General features: G+C 40.5%; 1 protein-coding gene across 5 annotated transcripts in view; it reads left to right on the top strand.

Annotated features, from left to right (window-relative positions):
* The first annotated feature begins 842 nt into the window (after positions 1-842).
* The window catches only part of ARHGAP12 (Rho GTPase activating protein 12), a 147,761-nt gene continuing 130,440 nt past the window's right edge, over positions 843-18,163 (top strand). For 2 of the 5 annotated variants that reach the window (XM_049097128.1, XM_049097145.1), the window contains exons 1-2: positions 865-997; positions 17,500-17,534. The gene's annotated coding sequence lies outside the window, so the exon portion shown is untranslated. Of the gene's footprint in view, positions 1,043-17,499; positions 17,535-18,163 lie in introns of all 5 variants that reach the window. The other 3 variants (XM_049097142.1, XM_035712971.2, XM_049097146.1) reach the window with 3 other exon arrangements.

Consider the following 18,163-nt stretch of genomic DNA (forward strand, 5'->3'; position numbering starts at 1 on the left):
ACATTTAGAAGAGGGGCCTTTTCGATTTCCTCGACACACTCCTTTGACAGCTGAAGTCTAGAAAGGACAATGGCAGAAGCTGGGGGTCTTCCTGATTCCCAGTCCGGTGCAACTGCTGCCATCGGGCCGCCATGGAAACCTTGAACGCCTCTGACTTCTGGATTCTGTGCTGCCACAGTGCAAACGCTGCACACTGTGACGACTTTGGCCAGTGACACCGTGGCCCTGGGGCTTCCACAGAGCAGGCCCAGCGGACCGCCTCATGAGGAGTGATGCTGTGTTGGAGCAGCCGGATGCTGCAGCGGCCGCTCCGGGTCCCTGAGCGCGCACAGCGGGCGCAGCAATGTGCCGGGCCGGCGCGGCTCAGGACGGCTGCGCTCGGACCCAGGCGGTGGACTCCGAGTCTCCAGAGTTCCATTCCGGGCCCCTGAGGTGGCACGTGGCACTTTTTCCGCATGACTCCGCGGGGTTTCGGGGCCGTGAACGGCTGACCTCGATCTGGCAGCGGCTCCCGGCAGGCCCGAGGGCCGAGAGAGGGAGGGCAGGGCCCCCCGCCCGCTCTTTGCCGCGCTCTGTTCCTGCCACCCTACTGCGCGGCGCGGTCCCTTTCGTCCTTCTCTCGCTTTCTCCCGAGCGTTGGCTCTCGGCGCTTCCCACTCCATGTTTACCCAGCGTCGAGGCCCAGCCGGCGGGCGCCAACCCCGCCAGCCCGACCGCCCCGCCCGGTGGCCCCGCCTCCTCCCGACCCTCCCCCGCCAGGTCGCCTCGCGCCCGCCCAGGCCGTCACGTGAACGCCGCCCCGCCCCCTTCCGTCACGTGAGCCCCGCCCCCTCCGTCACGTGAGTCCCAGCCCCGCCCCGCCCCGCCCCCGCGCCGGCGCGCTCCGACGTGCCCTGGAACTTACCCTCCCTGGGAGAGCAGCCTGCGGGGACTGCCCGCCGCGGCCGCCGCGGTGTGAGCGCCCTTGAAGCCCGCTGCGGCGTCGCGCGGACTCCGGGTGAGGACGGGGGGAGCCGCATCCTGCGCCGCCGCCGGGCTCTCGGTAAGGTAGCTGGAGGCGGATGCCCGCGGCCCGAGGGCAGGTCGGTGAGGTGCTGCACAAAGGCGTCCGCGGCTGGGGCTGTGCCCGCCGAGGGCGTCGGGTTAGGGGGAGCTGTGTGCGGGGGGCGGCGGCGCCGCAGTGAGCGCGAGGTGCGGCCGGAGCGGCGCGGGAGGGGTCGGGTCGGGGTCGGGTCGGGGGAAGGGGGCCGTTGCCAGTGCATTGGCTGACTCGGGCGATCGGCTTTAAAGGGCTGGAAGTTGTGGCTCTTCTGCCCCCCGGCTTTCCTGACTTCCTGTGTGAGGGCAGCGGCCGCCCGCCCCGCCCCTAGGAAGGAGGGCGCCGGGGTGTGTGTGTGGTGTGTGTCTGTGTGCGCGGGCTGGTGCCGCCCTCCGTCCTCGCCTGCTGCAGCTGCGTGTGCCCGCTCTCCAAGTGCAAACCTGCGCCCCCCCGGGGGGCCCACCTGGGGCCTCTGCTCTAGCATTGCTGACCTGCGCTGGCGCTTTCCTCTGCACTCTACACAGCTGCCCCGCCCCTGAGAATGGACACTTGCTACTCTAGCTCGCCTAGGAGCAATCTTTTCCAAGTCCTTGAATTAAAAAAAATAGATGTACTTTTTACAAGCTTGCTGGCCTCCTCGCATTTCAACGTAGTTGATTTGATTGTCTTCCAAGAAGGGCTGTCCTTTACGTGTTGCATCCTAAGTTACTGCAGACCCTCCGAGAAGAAATGTCCGCAGGGTCATCGTAACAGAAAAACGGCCCTCACTTTCAGAGCCTTGTGATGTTTTCCTCTGAGTGCAGCAGCAGTTTTAAATGCCTTTGCGGAGGGGAAAGCAAAACGTTTAAAAGCATACCTTTAGGAAAGTTCTAATGTCATTTCAAGCTGAGTGTTTCGACTTGCTTTATGGTTAATTATGGCACACGAGAGCAAATTTTACTGAGCATTTATGTACATTGTGTACATCCCCAAAGGGAGGGAAATGTGAAGGGGAAGGAGCATCAAGTGAGGAGTCGCTCAGCTTCTGGTTCAGATTCTGCCACCACTTCCGAAGGAAGACTCCGTGTTAGATGGAAGGTTGTTTAAAAGTATCTGGCCCCTAGGCATGCCGGTTTCTGAAAAGTTGGGAAACCGCTGGCTTAGAGCTGTTACTTAATCGTCCACCTTCGTGTTTCTTACCTGATCTCTAGGAAGGTGTGTTAACAGAATGGGTCATCTTTCTGTACTTTCTCTTCTCTCTGAGTAGACGTTCTGGCTGCTGGTGCTGGTAATTTCTCTTTTCTGTTTTGAAATGCCATGAAAATGGCATTCAGAATAGGGACTTGGGAACCCAGAGCAGTGCCTAAAAGCAGATCTGAAGACTTAACCCTGAGCCATGCACCCTGAAGAGCCAGACACCCTGGACACAAATGTGTGACCCATGGTTGCATGTAGCTTTCTGCTTTGGAGGTTCTTATCTGGGGGAAAAAAAAACCTAAGTGTAACGAAACAGATTGTGCGTGCTTGTATGTGTATGCCCGGTATTTGTTGATGTATTTCTGTTCGTACTTTATCAGCCATAAAACTTGGAAAAGGTCGTTAATTCATTGATTCTTAATATAATGTCATTTGTAAAGATTAGCTATCCATATATAGTATCTTTAGATTTTTTTTTTTTACTTACTATGCCAGTTGTGAGACACAAGTGAAAACATGTACTATAAATGCTGTAGAAAAACAGCTTGTTATTTGTAGTTAATAATGTGGTTTTTCATTTCATTAATTAGAAAGTATCTGTTGGGTGCTTTTTAAGAAATAGGTGAGTAGACAGTGGGCTTTACAAACTTAAGTTCTTGAAGTTGTGCGGTTGATATTCCTGAGAATAAAAGGGTAATAAAAAAATTTAAATTGACTGAAATAAAACAGTGTATATAATGATGTGTAAAATCCTTAAGCTGTAGTACTAGTATGTTGCTTACCTGAGAAAATTGGTACTAAGAAAAGGTAGCGAGGTGAATCTGCCCAAAATAAGCATTACAGTTTTCAAATAGAAAAGTGAAATTAAACTTTTATTTTCTTATATTTAACATTTTTAGTTTTAATTGCAAATATGCACTGTTTTGTGGAATGAATCAGACATGAAAAAGTATGATGGTATCATATAGTATGGTTGTATTTCAAATCATGCCTTTCAAATGATCCTCTTGAGGAACCCATTGGGTCACTATCTTTTGTGGTTTTTCTTTTCTTCGGCTAACTGGTCTAATTATGCCACATCCTCAGTTGTGAATGGTTTTGCTGTGATTCAGCCTTTTTCCTATTACTTTTATTGACTTAAATATATTGCAGTTTCAGTTTGCAGTTGATTAGCTTTTTATTGGAACCAAACTGCCAAGTGCTGACGTATCTAAGTATCCCTCCCTTGTTGATAATTAGTGCTTCTTAAACTTTAATGTGCATGGGAATCACCAGAACTTCTCATAAGCCCCCAGGTGATACCCTTGTTGCTCTACTGCCCAGACTGCAAACTACTGCCGTCCAATAGATAATGCAAGCCACCTGTGTAACCTTATTTTGTTTTTATTTAAGTAAGCTCTACACACAACATGAGTCTCAAACTCAACCCCCGAGATCAAGAGTTGCATGCTTCTCTGAGCCAGTCAGAGAGTCTGATGCCTCTCACCTGTGTAATTTTAAAGCTTTTAGTTCTCTCATGATAAAAAGTAAAAAATGGTGGGATGCCTTGGTGGCTCAGTGGTTGAGCATCTGCCTTTGGCTCAGGGCGTGATCTCGGGGTTCCTTGGATTGAGTCCCACATCGGGCTTCCTGCATGGAGCCTGCTTCTCTCTCTCTATGTCTCTCATGCATAAATAAATAAATTCTTTAAAAAAAAGTAAAAATGGGGAAGAAAACCCCAAGTGAAATAAATTTTATTATCATCTCATCATGTAATCAACATGATTCTTTTATTTAGACTAAGTCTTCAAATCCTCTGTGTATTTTACATATACAGGACATCTCAATTTAGATTAGCCAGACTTAAAATGCTCAGTAGCCACATTTGGCTAGTGGCTGTTGTATTGAACATCACTTCTGGAGTCTAGAATCTAGACCAGTGCTATTCTAAGTGTATTTTTAGGTTAACCCTATGGGAGCTTGTTAGAAATGCAGATTTTGGGGCTCCACTTCATACGACTCTCATTAGGAATGTCTGGGTTTCAGTAACTTGTGTTTTAAAAGTTACAGGATATGACTACAAAACGTATATGTGGTATTCTAGATGGGATCCTAGAACAGAAGAAGGCCATTATAAGATAACTAAGGAAATCTGAGTAGAGCATGGATGTTATCGTATTAGTATCGGTTCGTTGAATATGACGAATGTATCATACTAACGTAAGATGTTAATGGTAGGAGAAACTGTATACGGGTATATGAGAACTCTGAACTATCTTTGCAATAATTCTGTAAATCTAGAACTCATCTGAAAAAAAATTTTTTAAAGAAGCTCTCCACGTGATTCCACTGCAGTGATCTAGATCTATCAGTGTGGGGGGAATGATATTTGGTGCTTTGAAATTATGTTATTAGGACTTTTAAAAAACAGTTTTATTGGGGTATAATTACTAATCCGACCTACACTGTTGGACCTTGGATGGGTACAATGGTGGCTAGGTTTAGGTTTGATAGAGTAAAAATAATAGTATTTTGTAACAAGAGCTAAAATCTGTAAAGCATTGTACCAAGTGCTGTACACTTATCTGATTCTCTCGATATGTGTTATCTACTATTAATATAAGCCTAAGCCCCATCTCACAAGTGGGAGAAAACGAGGTTCAGAGAAGTTAAAGGACTTGTCTTAGATCACGTAGCTAGGAAGAGGCAGGGGCAAGGATGTTTGAGGGGGGAACAGTTTTATAAGCCATTAGTTAATTGTCCGTATTTTTCTACTCACAACTTTTTATTTTTATTTATTTATTTACAAGATTTTATTTGTTTATTCATGAGAGACCGAGAGAGAGAGGCAGAGACACAGGCTCCATGCAGGGAGCCCAATGCAGGACTTGATCCTGGGACTCCAGGATCAAGCCCCAGGCAAAGGCAGGTGCCAAACTGCGGAGCCACCCAGGGATCCCCACAACTTTTTTTTTTTTTTTTTAAAGATTTATTTATTTTAGGAGGGGAGGGAGCAAGCACATGCAGCGGGGAAGGGCAAAGGGAGAGAGAGTCTGAAGCTGACTCTGCTGAGTATGAGCTTGATCTCACAACCCTGAAATCAGGACCTGAGTTGAAACCAAGAGTTAGACAATTAGCTTGATGGCGCCACTGAGGGGCTTCTGCAACATTGGGTTTTTTTGAGTAAGCGGCTTATTGTGGATACTCTGGATCATGCCTTACAGTTCATAGAGTACTTTTTCTCTTTTCATTCTCACAAGACTCTTGAGATTTGTATTGTTTGTTTTTACCAGGTAAGTTAAAGTGCTCAGAGTCTGAGCACCAAAAAATGGCAAATCCTAGATTTAAATTTCAGGCCTCTAACCCTGAGTTCTGGGCTCTTTTGCCACAGAGGAATCTAGAATACATTTTGCAGTTAGAGTGTATCTTTAAGAGTTTGCCGAAAATTACCAGTAGTTTGCTATATATTACTGTTTTTTTTAAATTAGTTTTATTGAGTTTTAATATGTATACACTAATATACAGTGACTCAACAATACAGAGGAGTGAACTACAGATGCATACAACATGGATGAACCTCAAAAGCATTGTTCTAAGTGAAACAAGCCAGATACAGAAAGATCATACGGTATGATTTGTGGGTACTTTTTTTTTATCACCACTTTGCTCCCTTTAGTAAGCAGTGATTGATGTGATGCTCTGTATCATGCTTTATAATTTACTAAGTACTTTTTTCACATTTTATATCCATTCTCACAAAGATCTCTTTAAAAAAGATTAGTATAAATGACATGCAATGCTACGTTAGTTTCAGGTGTACAACATAGTATTTCAACCTTCTCTGTATCTTGTAACTGTGCTCACAAGTGTAGCTATCATCTGTCACCATACAACACTATTGCAAGATCATTGATTATATTTCCTATGCTGTGCCTTTTATTCCCATGACCTCTTTATTCCGTAACTGGAAGCATGTATTTCCACCAGTCTCCATCCATTTTGCCCATCCCCCTCCATTCCCCCCTCCAGCCTTTTCCCAGGACCCCTTAAGATTTATATTCTTTCCTGTTTTACAGATGGATGTACAGTTAGTTGAGGCTTTCAGTAGACAGGCCTTTGAGTTGTTTCCAGTTTCTGGCAGTTATGAATAAAGCTGTTATGTATGTTCATGTAAGCCCTTTGCATGGACTTACACTTCTGTTTTTCTTGGATAAATACCTAGAAGTATTGAAAAGCAATGGCTAGATCATATGGTAAATGTATGCTTAACTTTATAAGAAATTGCCAAAATGTTTCCCAAAGTGGCTTTACCATTCTGCAGTCCTACCAGCAGTGAATGAGAATTCCAGTTGCTGGTATCCTTACCATATGAAGTATCCTTTATATATATTTAAAGCCATTCTGGGGATCCCTGGGTTGCTCAGCGGTTTGGCGCCTGCCTTTGGCCCAGGGCACGATCCTGGAGTCCCGGGATCGAGTCCCATGTCGGGCTCCTGGCATGGAGCCTGCTTCTCCCTCTGCCTGTGTCTCTGCCTCTCTCTGTGTCTATCATGAATAAATAAATAAATCTTAAAAAAAAAATAAAGCCATTCTGGTGTGTGTCAGGGGAATGATATTTGGTGCTTTGAATTTACATTATTAGGATTTTTTAAAAACAGTTTTATTGGGGTATAATTACTGTGTAATAAACTGCGTATCTTTTAAATGTTTAATTTGATGACTTTTGACATACATATATACTGGTGAGACCAACACCATTATAAGGAACATATCTAACCCTTTCCCCTCATTTCTTTGAACCCAAGAGTAATTCATTACCTTGTTTTCCGGTCAATATTGTTTTCTGGCACTATAGATTTATTTGCATTTGTTTGCATCTAGAATTGTATGTAGATGGAATCATATAGTATACACTTTCTTGTCTGGATTTTTTTTCACTCAGCAAAATTATTGTGAGATTTATCCAGTTTGTTGTATTAGTAGCTAATTCCTTTTTGTTGCTGAGTGATACGCCATTTTGTGGATATACCACATTTAGCTTATCCATTCACCTTTCGGTGGAAATTTGGAGTGTTTCTAATTTGGGGCTATTAGAAATAAAGTTGATGTGAACTTTTCACCTACAGGTCTTTGTGTGGTTACATGCTTTTGTTTCTCTTGGGTAAATACCTAGGGCTAGATTTCCTGGGTCCTATGGTAGATGTATATTTAAATTTTTAAGAACCTGCCAAACTTTTTCCAAAGCCATTTTACCATTTTACATGGCCACTAGCAGTGTGTGAGAATTCTGATTGCTCCACATTCTAGAAAACCGTGGTGTATGGTCAGTCTTTTAGTCTATTCTAGTGGATGTGCAGTATTCGTTGTGGCTTTAATTTGCATTTCCCTAGTAACTAAAGATGTTGGGCATCTTCTCTTGGGCAATCTGTAGATCTTTGGATAAGTGTTTATATTTTTTGCCCATTTCTTTTTTTTCTTTTGCCCATTTCTTATTGGTTTGTCTTATTGACTTGTACAGTTCCCTATATATTTAAATGTGAGTCTTGTTGGAGATAAGTTTGTGTCTATATTCATGAGGGATGTAGGTCTTTTTCCTCATAGTTTTTCCTATGATGTCTCTCTGGTTTGGGTATGAGGGTAATGCTGATGTGTTAGAATGAATTGGGATATTTTTCCTCTGTTTCAATTTTCTTCAAAAGGTTTGTGTTGAATTGGTATTATCTTCCTTATATTTTTAGTAACATTCTCTAGTGAAGCCATCTGGGCCAGGACTTTGTGGGAAGATTTTTGTTATTTATTTTTTAAGATTTTATTTATTAGAGGGAGCACACAAGCGGGGGTGGGGGTGGGGCAGAGGGAGATGGATAGGCAGACTCCCTGCTGAGTAGGGAGCCTGCTGATGTTGAGGGGCCGCATCCCAAGACCTCCCCAGACCATGACCTGAATGGAAGGCAAATGCCTAACCAACTGAGCCACTCAGTTGGAAAGAGTTTTAAAGACAGATCAATTTATTTAATATAATGTAGGGCTACTTAAGTTATCCATTTCATGTGGAGAAAGGGGAACCCTCTTGCACTGTTGGTGAGAATGTGAACTGGTACAGTCACTCTGGAAAACTGTGTGGAGGTTCCTCAAAGAGTTAAAAATAGATCTGCCCTATGACCCAGCAATTGCACTGCTGGGGATTTACCCCAAAGATACAGATGCAGTGAAATGCCGGGACACCTGTACCCCGATGTTTCTAGCAGCAATGTCCACAATAACCAAACTGTGGAAGGAGCCTCGGTGTCCATCGAAAGATGAGTGGATAAAGAGGCTGTGGTCTATGTATACAATGGAATATTACTCAGCCATTAGAAACGACAAATACCCACCATTTGCTTTGATGTGGATGGAACTGGAGGGTATTATGCTGAGTGAAATAAGTCAATCAGCGAAGGACAAACATTATATGTTCTCATTCATTTGGGGAATATAAAAAATAGTGAAAGGGAATAAAGAGGGAAAGGATAAAAAATGAGTGGGAAATATCAGAAAGGGAGATAGAACATGAGAGACTCAACTCTGGGAAACGAACAAGGGGTGATAGAAAGGGAGGTGGGGGGTGGTGACTGGGTGACGGGCACTGAGGGGGGCACTTGATGGGATGAGCACTAGGTGTTATGCTATATGTTGGCAAATTGAACTCCAATAAAAAATAAATAAATAAATAAATAAAATAAAAAATTATCCATTTCTTAAGCTTTGGTAATTTGTCTTTCAGGAAATTTGGTTCATCTAAATTGTTGGTTTTACTGGCTTAAAGTTCATAACATTTTCTTATCTCCCTTTGATGTCTTTAGATCTGTTGTTATGTCTCTTGTCTCATTCCTGATGTTGGTGATTTGTGTTTTTTTTCCCTTTTATTCTGGATCAGTTTGACTAGAGGGTTATCAGTACTACTGATCTTTAAGAACCAGCTTCTGATTTCATCTAACATTTTTTTTTATTGATTCCTTCTCTGCTCTTTATCATGTCCTTTCTTCTGCTTACTTGAGATTTAATCTCTTCATCTAGTTTCTTAGAGTGGAAGTGTACATCATTGATTTGAGACCTTTTTTTATTTATTTATTTTATTTTATTTATTCATGAGAGACAGAGAGACAGAGAGAGAGAAAAAGAGAGAGAGAATGGGGCAGAGACACAGGATGAGGGAGAAGCAGGTCCATGCAGGGAGCCTGACATGGGACTTGATCCTGGGTCTCCAGGATCAGGCCCTCCCCTGCCTGGGGAGGCGGCGCTGAGCCACCCCTCTGCCCTGAGACCTTTCTTTTTTAATATTGTATTTAGTGCCATAAATTTTCTCTGAGCACTATTGTAATTGCATCCCATAAATTTTGAGATGTCATGTTTACATTTTTATTTCAGTTCAGATTTCCTGTTTGATATCTTCCTTCGAGTTATTTAGAAGTCTTTAGATTGCAACAAATTTGTGGGTTTTAAGCTATGTTTTTGTTAAATTTATAACTTAATTCAGTTGTTAGAGAATATACTTGGTGTGATACCAATCCTTTTAAATTTATTAATATTTGTTTCATGGCCCAGAATACAGTTTGCAGAAAATGTATGTTTATAGGAAACTACTGAACTGGCTGTCCTGTTTTTAGCATTTCCGTTAGCACTGTATAAGTATTACAGTTGTTGACAACACTTTATATTGTCTTTGTTTTTTACAAATAATTTTATTTATTTATTTTTTAAAGATTTTGTTTATTCATGAGAGACACACGGGGAGGGGGGGGGGCAGAGACCCAGGCAGAGGGAGAAGCAAGCTCCATGCAGGGAGCCTGACGTGGGACTCTATCCTGGGTCTCCAGGATCACGCCCTGGGCTGAAGGTGGCGCTAAACCACTGAGCTGCCCAAAGATAACTTTCTTGTAAGGATGCCTGGGTGGCTCAGTGGTTGAGCATCTGCCTTTGGCTCAGGGCATGATCCTGGTCTGGTTATCGAGTCCTGCATCAAGCTTCCTGTGAGGAGCCTGCTTCTCCCTCTGCCTGTGTCTCTGCCCCTCTCTCTGTGTCTCTCATGAATAAATAAATAAAATCTTTAAAAAAATAACTTTATTGTGGTCGGTGTGTGATATTTTGTTTTGATTTAATTTGCATTATTGAATTTCAGTGTTTTGTAATATAATTTAAATTTGAATAAAAATTAAGAATCATGGTATGTTTTCTTTTGCAGTAAAGGACAAAAAGCCCTCAGGGATTGGTGGTGGTAGTAGTAGTTCATCATTCATGTGCTACATAAGTGCTACTTTTCAGTTTTCTAAAAGTTTGAATGTTTGTCTTTTAAAAGTTACTTTGAAAGAGGATCTGTAAAAGCTATGTGAGGATTTTAATGACTTGTGGTTTGGGGGTACACAGGTATAAGGTGATTTAAATCGTAGTCTGCAGTGTATGTTGTGGGAATATATATATACACAATAGCATTGTATGTAGCACATTTAGTTTAGGCATTTATTTATGGACATTTGGTTTGCTTCCACCTTTTGACTATTGTGATTGTGAACTGCTGCTATGAACGTGGATGTACATATACCAAGTCGCTGCTTTCACTTCTTTTGGATGTATACCCAGAAGTGGAATTGCTAGGTGTTTTGAAAAACCATTGTACCATTTATCCCAGTGGCTGCACCGTTTTGCATTCCTACCAGCAATGCACAAGAATGGCAGTTTCTCCACATCCTCACCAACACTTGTCATTTGGGGGTTTTGGGGGTCATTTTTTATTTTGTTTTGTTCTTTACAATAGCCATCCTGTTAGGTATGAAGAGCTATCATTGTAGTTTTGATTTGCATTGCCCTAATGATAGTGATGTTGAGCATTTTTCCGTGTGCTTTTGGCCATCTGTGTATCATCTTTGGAAAAATGTCTATTCAGGTCCTTTGCCTGCAGGGGCTCTTATCACAATGTTAATGAGGAGTAGGTTGACATCATTTAAGCATTAAAAAGAATAGTTCTCCATAAATGCAGTGTGTAAAAGTAAAGAATTAACAAAAAAGTGCGTTTATTTAAATTACTCAAACGTGTATCAGCATAATGTAAGATTAAGATATTTTAAAATGAATATGAAATATGCAGGATATCACTTTTAATTTGAGTTACAGTTTAAGAAGACAATTGTTAAATAATATGCATTTAAATCTATTCTTTAAAATCTAGAGGGGGAAGGGTGAGTATGATACTACAAGATTCCATGGGTTTATCTTGTATATTTTCTGCCCCAGTCCTTGGATCAGCCATTTCTTCAAAGATCCTTGGTTCCTTTTTTTGAAGAATGGTATTAGAAACTGTATCTGGGTGCTAGGTATACTTGCTACTGCTAGGCTGTCATTTTTACTGACAGCAAAGAAATATGTATGTGTATACGGAGCAATATAAGATGTATATATGTAATTTCTTTATGAAATCACCTTTAGGTATTTCTGTAGTAAGTTAAAAATGAGTGCATATTGATGTCTCCAAATCTAATCCATGGATCATTCTAATCTTTCTACATGATTATAGATTTCCACTCAATCATTGAGAAACCTGGCTCCCATCATCCACATTCCATTAAATTATGGAATACATATATGGGAGTATTAGAATTTTTGACTTGTACTGCCATGGGAAATGTTTTTATCAACTTAGAATACAGTACTTATGTGTAGCTCTTTTCCCTGTATTCTTACAGACTTCACTTATTTCCATGATGAGTTAGGTCAGCATCTTCCTCCAGAGGTTGTTCCATTTATTTGTCATATTGTTAGACTGTCTTGTCTTACCTGCTTTCTTGGGAAACCCTGGGATTCTCCCAACCACCTAAATGATTTTTTAAAACTTGCATACATGAAAATTCATGCTTTGTTTTGTAGATCAATGACTTTTGACAAGTGTACAGTGTCATACATCCACCGTTACAGTATCATACAAAATAGTTTTAATGATGTGAAAGAATCTGTGCTTCACCTATGGAACCCTCCTCCTGACCTCCCAATCCTGGCAATCACTTTTTCTATGGTTTTGACTTCCCCAGATATAATTAAAGTCATTCAGTGTGTAGCATTTTCTTTTTTTTTTTTTTTTTTAATTTTTATTTATTTATGATAGTCACACAGAGAGAAAGAGAGAGAGGCAGAGACACAGGCAGAGGGAGAAGCAGGCTCCACGCACCAGGAGCCCGATGTGGGATTCGATCCCGGGTCTCCAGGATCGCGCCCTGGGCCAAAGGCAGGCGCCAAACCGCTGCGCCACCCAGGGATCCCGGTGTGTAGCATTTTCAGACTGGCCTCACTTTGCAAAATATATCTAAGATTAATATGTGTCTTTTCTTAGCTTGATACCTTATTTTTATCACAGAATAATATCCATTGTATGAATGTCTCACAGTTTATCCTCGTGACTATTAGCACTTTACCTTTATTTTTTAAAAGTATTTTATTTATTCATGAGAGACACAGAAAGGCAGAGACACAGGCAGAGAGAGGAGCAGGCTCCCCTTGGGGAGCCCCATGTAGGACTTGATCCCGGGACCCTGGGATCGTGACCTGAGCCAAAGGCAAACCGCTCCGCCACCCAGGTGCCCCTCCTCCCCCCTGACGCAGGTAGGGAGGGTGGGGCCCATCCTAAAGCTGGGGATTTTTTTTTTCTCCCTTCTCCTATTGAAGGACATCTTGGTTTCTTCCAGTTTTTGGCACTTATAAATAAAACTCCTATAAACATTTGCATGCAAGGCATTTTGATTTCAACTTATTTGGGTAAATACATTGGGAATGTGATCCTTAGAGCAGTGGCAAGACCATGCTTAGTTTTGTAAGAAACTGCTTATGTCTTCAGAATGGCTGAACCATTTTGCTTTCCTGAGAATAAAGGTTCTGTTGCTCTGCATCCTCACTTGTACCTGGTGTTGTCAGCTTTTTGGATTGTAGCCATTATAATAGACCTGTGTTGTGGTATCGTGTTTTAATTTGTAACTCCTTAATGACTTAATGTTGAGCAGTTTTTATGTGTTTATTTGCTATCTGTATGTTTTCTTTCATGATATCTTTTCAGGTCCTTTTTTCCATTTTGTTGACCTTTAAGAATTCTTTGTGTATTTTGGGTATAAATCCTTAATCAGATATGTGCTTTGAAAATATTTTCTCCTTCTGTGTGGCTGGTGTTTTTCATTCTCTTAGCAGCGTCTTCCACAAAGCAGTGGTATTTAATTTTAATAAAGTCTTATCTTTTTCTTTTATGGATTGTGTATTTGTTGGTATATCTAAAAACTCATTGTCAAACTCCAAGTTATATTCCTCCCCCCCCTTTTTTTAAGATTTTATTTATTTATTCATGAGAGACACGGAGAGAGGCAGAGACACAGAGGGAGAAGTAGGCTCCATGCAGGGAGCTGGATGTGGGACTTGATTCTGGGACTCCAGGATCATACCCTGAACCACTCAACTGATGAGCCACCCAGGCATCCCATATTTCATCCCTTTTAAATTTGAATATTTTCTTCATTCTTGTAACTAGCCAAGAAAAAGTCATTATGTCCACTTTTATTTCTAAGACTTCATGGCACAGATTGCTCTAAAATACCCCCATGCAAATGTCACTTTTAGTAAAATATGCTTTCTTCCCCAAATGCTGCTTTTGTTGTTTCCTCATTTTTGTTTCAGATTTAAGTCTTAGTTTTGAATTTCCTCTACTAGTTTATGTTTCACTATGTTCTTTCCTGCTTTCCAGTTACCCAATTATTTCCTGTATCCCTCTGCTGTCTCCATTTTTGCTTTTTTTTTTATGGCCAGGATAGTTGATGATATTAATCACTGTTTATTCCTTCTTTTCTGTAGGCCTAAAGAAATGTCTTATATTCTACACATATTTATTTATTTATTTATTATTTTTAAAAATTTAAAAAAATTTTTATTTATTTATGATAATCACAGAGAAAGAGAGAGAGGCAGAGACATAGGTAGAGAGAGAAGCAGGCTCCATGCACCGGGAGCCCGTTGTGGGATTTGATCCCGGGTCTCCAGGATCACGCCCTGGGCCAAAGGCAGGCGCCAAACCGCTGCACCACCCAGGGATCCCAATTCTACACATATTTATTGTTAGAAAATAGGGATCATGCATTATGAAAAACTAAGTGCTCTCTAGTAGCCTATGATTTTTTTGTTGTACAAGTGTAATTTACAAAATTATTTCGTGATATAATTTCTTATGCTGGAACTTAATACGGGGATTGTTCTTAATTATTTGATGTGCTCATTAAGTTTAATGGATTTCTTTAGTAGAGGCCTGTTTAGAGATTGTTCATTTTATTTTATTATTTTTATTTTTAAAATTTTCTTTATTTTTTAAAGATTTTAAGAGAAGAGAGAGCACACATGGGGTGGGAGGGGCAGAGGGAGAAGCAGACTCCCCGCTGAGTAGGGAGACCAATGTGGCTCCATCCCAGGACCCTGGGATCATGACCCAAGGTGAAGGCAGACACTTTGAGCCACGTAGACGCTCTATGGGATTGTTCATTTTAAACAAGTATTTTTAAAACTTCTTAGAGGACTTCACATCAAGAATAATTGCTTAAATTGTATTTTTAAGTTAGTTAATATTTATGTGTGTGAGGCTGTATTAATATTTTGTTGCTCATGGCACTAGAATTGCTAAATTGGTTGTACATCTATGTATTAGACTTAAAGTATAGACTCATTCCAAACAGAAAAAATTGTAGACTCATTAATTATGAATGCATGTATTATATGTCTCTGAAGATAGTGTTTACTTGTTTACTTTTTTGATATACTTAGTAGAGATATCATGCTGAGAGATGTACTTGATTAAAACAGATGTCCTGGGGGAGGAAGATAACATGTGCTGAGCTGTGTAATTTGTGGTAGGAAAGAAAATGAGAAAAAATGGCAGACAAAGGAGGAGGCTAATAGATTTTAAAATAGCATGGTAGGGAGTTCTGAATCTGATGTGGGGGAAGAGAAGTAAAAGATGTTAAGTAAGCAGGTGTGTGTGTGTGTGTGTGTGTGTGTGTGTGTATCTGTTCTTGTTGAAACATGAGGAAGAAGAATACTGGTAAGAGGCATGAAAAGCCTATGTGGGTATTTTTGAAACTGCCAAGTAAAGCAGTAATTGGTACTGGGCAGTAGATATGCAAAAGCTTTATATATATATTGGTGGCTGGGTACTTAGTTGTAAGTGTACTCATGATAAATATGGTTGGAGGAGTGTGGTGATAAGTACAGAATGTATTTAAACTGCAGGAGAGTTGCATTCTGAGTGTTATAGTTGGGGGAGTAAGATTCTAAACAAAATACTTGAGAGGGTAAGATAGGATAAAGAGTGCTAGTCTAGAGAGAAGAATCCCCAAGTTTGGAAAATAGAGAAAGAAAGAAGCAAATGAAAACTTAAACAAGTAAATTTTTTTTAACATAGCTTATGATAAAATTAGGCAACGTAACTTACACATTTGCAGATAATTTTGCCTTAGAGCTGAGTTTCTAGAGCTATCCCACAATTATTTTAATTTTCTTTGAATCCATAGCTTATAATAAGGCTTTTCTTTTTTATTTTATGTAACTTTTCCCAGACCTTGGATTGTGATACATAATTCCTGCTATGTGACTTTCTAGAAGCTTATAATTTTAATAGATTCTTCTAGGGACTTCCCAGTTTCACTCCCCATCTCACCATTCCAGTATTCTAATTAGAAAACTATCTCTGCTCCAATTCTCCTATTCTTATCCCATTGTGTCTACTCTTTATGTTGCCTGCTTTGGGATCCAACACCTTTTATACACAGAAGTTTTTGAATACTCTCCATTTTATTGTCCTTCCAATCTCATTAAAAAAAAAAAAAAAAACTTTAGGTTACATGTCTCATGTTGAACATAGTGAATTGACTACTATATCTTTCCCCCTAACTCCTCCTTCATACTTACCTTTGTAGTCACTGGGCAAGGTGTAGTCGTAAAGCCTGGCAGTGAAACGGACTGAATGTGGCCTGGCTTTTAACCTATTGTTACTGCCCACTGCCCAGCCTCTCTGCTGTTAGCATGACATACAGTTTTCTTGTTACTCTTCATACTTTCCTTTTCTCCATTCCTGTATAACTATCTATGGTGCATTTGAGCTCAGAGATGTTGCTTAAGTTATTTTATTACTTCCTGGAAAGAAAAAAAAAATCACCTGAGGATAAGTACTTCAGTGTGGAATTTTGAAAAGTTGTAGTGAAAAGCTTTTATAAAAAGATTAAAGTGCATAGTGACTAATGTCCTGGTAATGCGTGAAAGAAAAGGCTGAACATTTGGAAGGTTAGACTCTCTGTTTACTGCTACGGGAAAGACCATACAGACTTGGCGGGGGTCTGGGAGAATAGACAGAGGACATAGATTTTGTATATGGTCAGTTTTAGGTACCTATTAGAACACTAAGTGGATTTGGTGGTTGTGGTTCAGTAGTCTTTTTTAATCTAGAAGAATCTTCCTCCCCTTTTCATTTTTTTATGAAATTAAATTTTTCGAAGATTTTAGGTCTGTTATAGGATGTCTTACACTTTGGAATTGTTTTCTAATAACAGCTTAAGATTTAACATGTTTTTGACAAGAGTACAACTTAGGTAACATTGTGTACATCAATCACATTGGGAGGCATATATCGTCAAGGTTGTCCCACTGTTGGTGTAATCTCTGGTTAAGCTCATGAACCCCAGATTTCTCCTATGTAAAGGTATATTCGTTTGTTTATAAAGATTCCATTTATTTATTTGTATTTGTGTGTGTGTGTGTGAGAGAGAGAGAGAGAGCGCGAGCGACTTAGGCAGAGGGAGAAGCAGACTCCCTACTGGGAGCCTGATGTGGGATTCGTCTATTTATGATCTGTGGGGGAATATGATATGTTAGGACTCCCAATAGCTGTTAGTATTTGTTTTCATTCTCTCCACTCAATACCATAAACTTGAAAACCTGTTCTGTTATTTTAACCATTTTTAAAAAGTTGTTTATCATATTACTAGTAATTTTAAAAGATACCTATTAAAATAAAAAAAGGGCAGAAATAAAGTTGAAACTATGTGGAAGTGAAGTAGGAGAAGACAGTGGTGAAGTATCCCTTGTTTTTGTACACATTGGAGGGTGGCACTCAACACAATTATGATATATAACATTTTAGCTATTATAAAAAATGGGAGCAGTCCATTACAGCTATTCTAAAACATGAGCAACCTTACATTATTAGCCTTCTTAAAGCAACCCTGGTTAAAGTTAATGAAGTTTATTATTTTTTTTTGTAGGTTTAAATGTAATACTGGATATTTATTCTTTTAAGGTAAGTTTTTATATTTTTAATTTTTTGGAAATGTTACTATATTTGTTATCCGAGTAGTTTGTCTAGAAAGTAAATTTCTGTTACTAAAATTTATCGCTAATTTATCACCTAGGCTTATGGGCTTTGTTTATCATAGGTAAGAAAATTGTCTTCAGGGGAATAATGGTTAACTGCACATATAGCACATCTTATGTTTTGTAGTTGGGTGCTGAAGAAAAATTGGTAGATTGTCATGGGACCTCGGGTTTATACATTTCTAGTACATCTCAGTATTCAGAATTGCTTAGGTTTGTCTTAGGATCCTTTAGCTTTGGGTTGAATATTAGTTTCTTAGGGCTGCTGTAACAAAGTGTCACACACTGGGTGACTTAAAACAATAGAAACTTTCTCTCTTTCCGTTCTGGAGGCTAGATGTTCAAAATAAAGGCATTGGCAGGGCTGTGCTCCCTCTATGAAGGCCTTAGGAAATGATCCTTCCTTGCTTCTTCCTAGCTTGTGGTAGCTGCTGGCAGTCCTTGGGGTTCCTTGCTTCACTCCAAATTCTGCCTCTGTCTGCACATGGCATCTTCCCTCTGTGTGTGTCCTTTCCCTGCCTCCAAATCCCCCTCTCCTTATAAAAAACACCAGTT

Source organism: Canis lupus, chromosome 2, assembly GCF_003254725.2.
Source record: "Canis lupus dingo isolate Sandy chromosome 2, ASM325472v2, whole genome shotgun sequence".
Taxonomy (NCBI): Eukaryota; Metazoa; Chordata; class Mammalia; order Carnivora; family Canidae; genus Canis; species Canis lupus.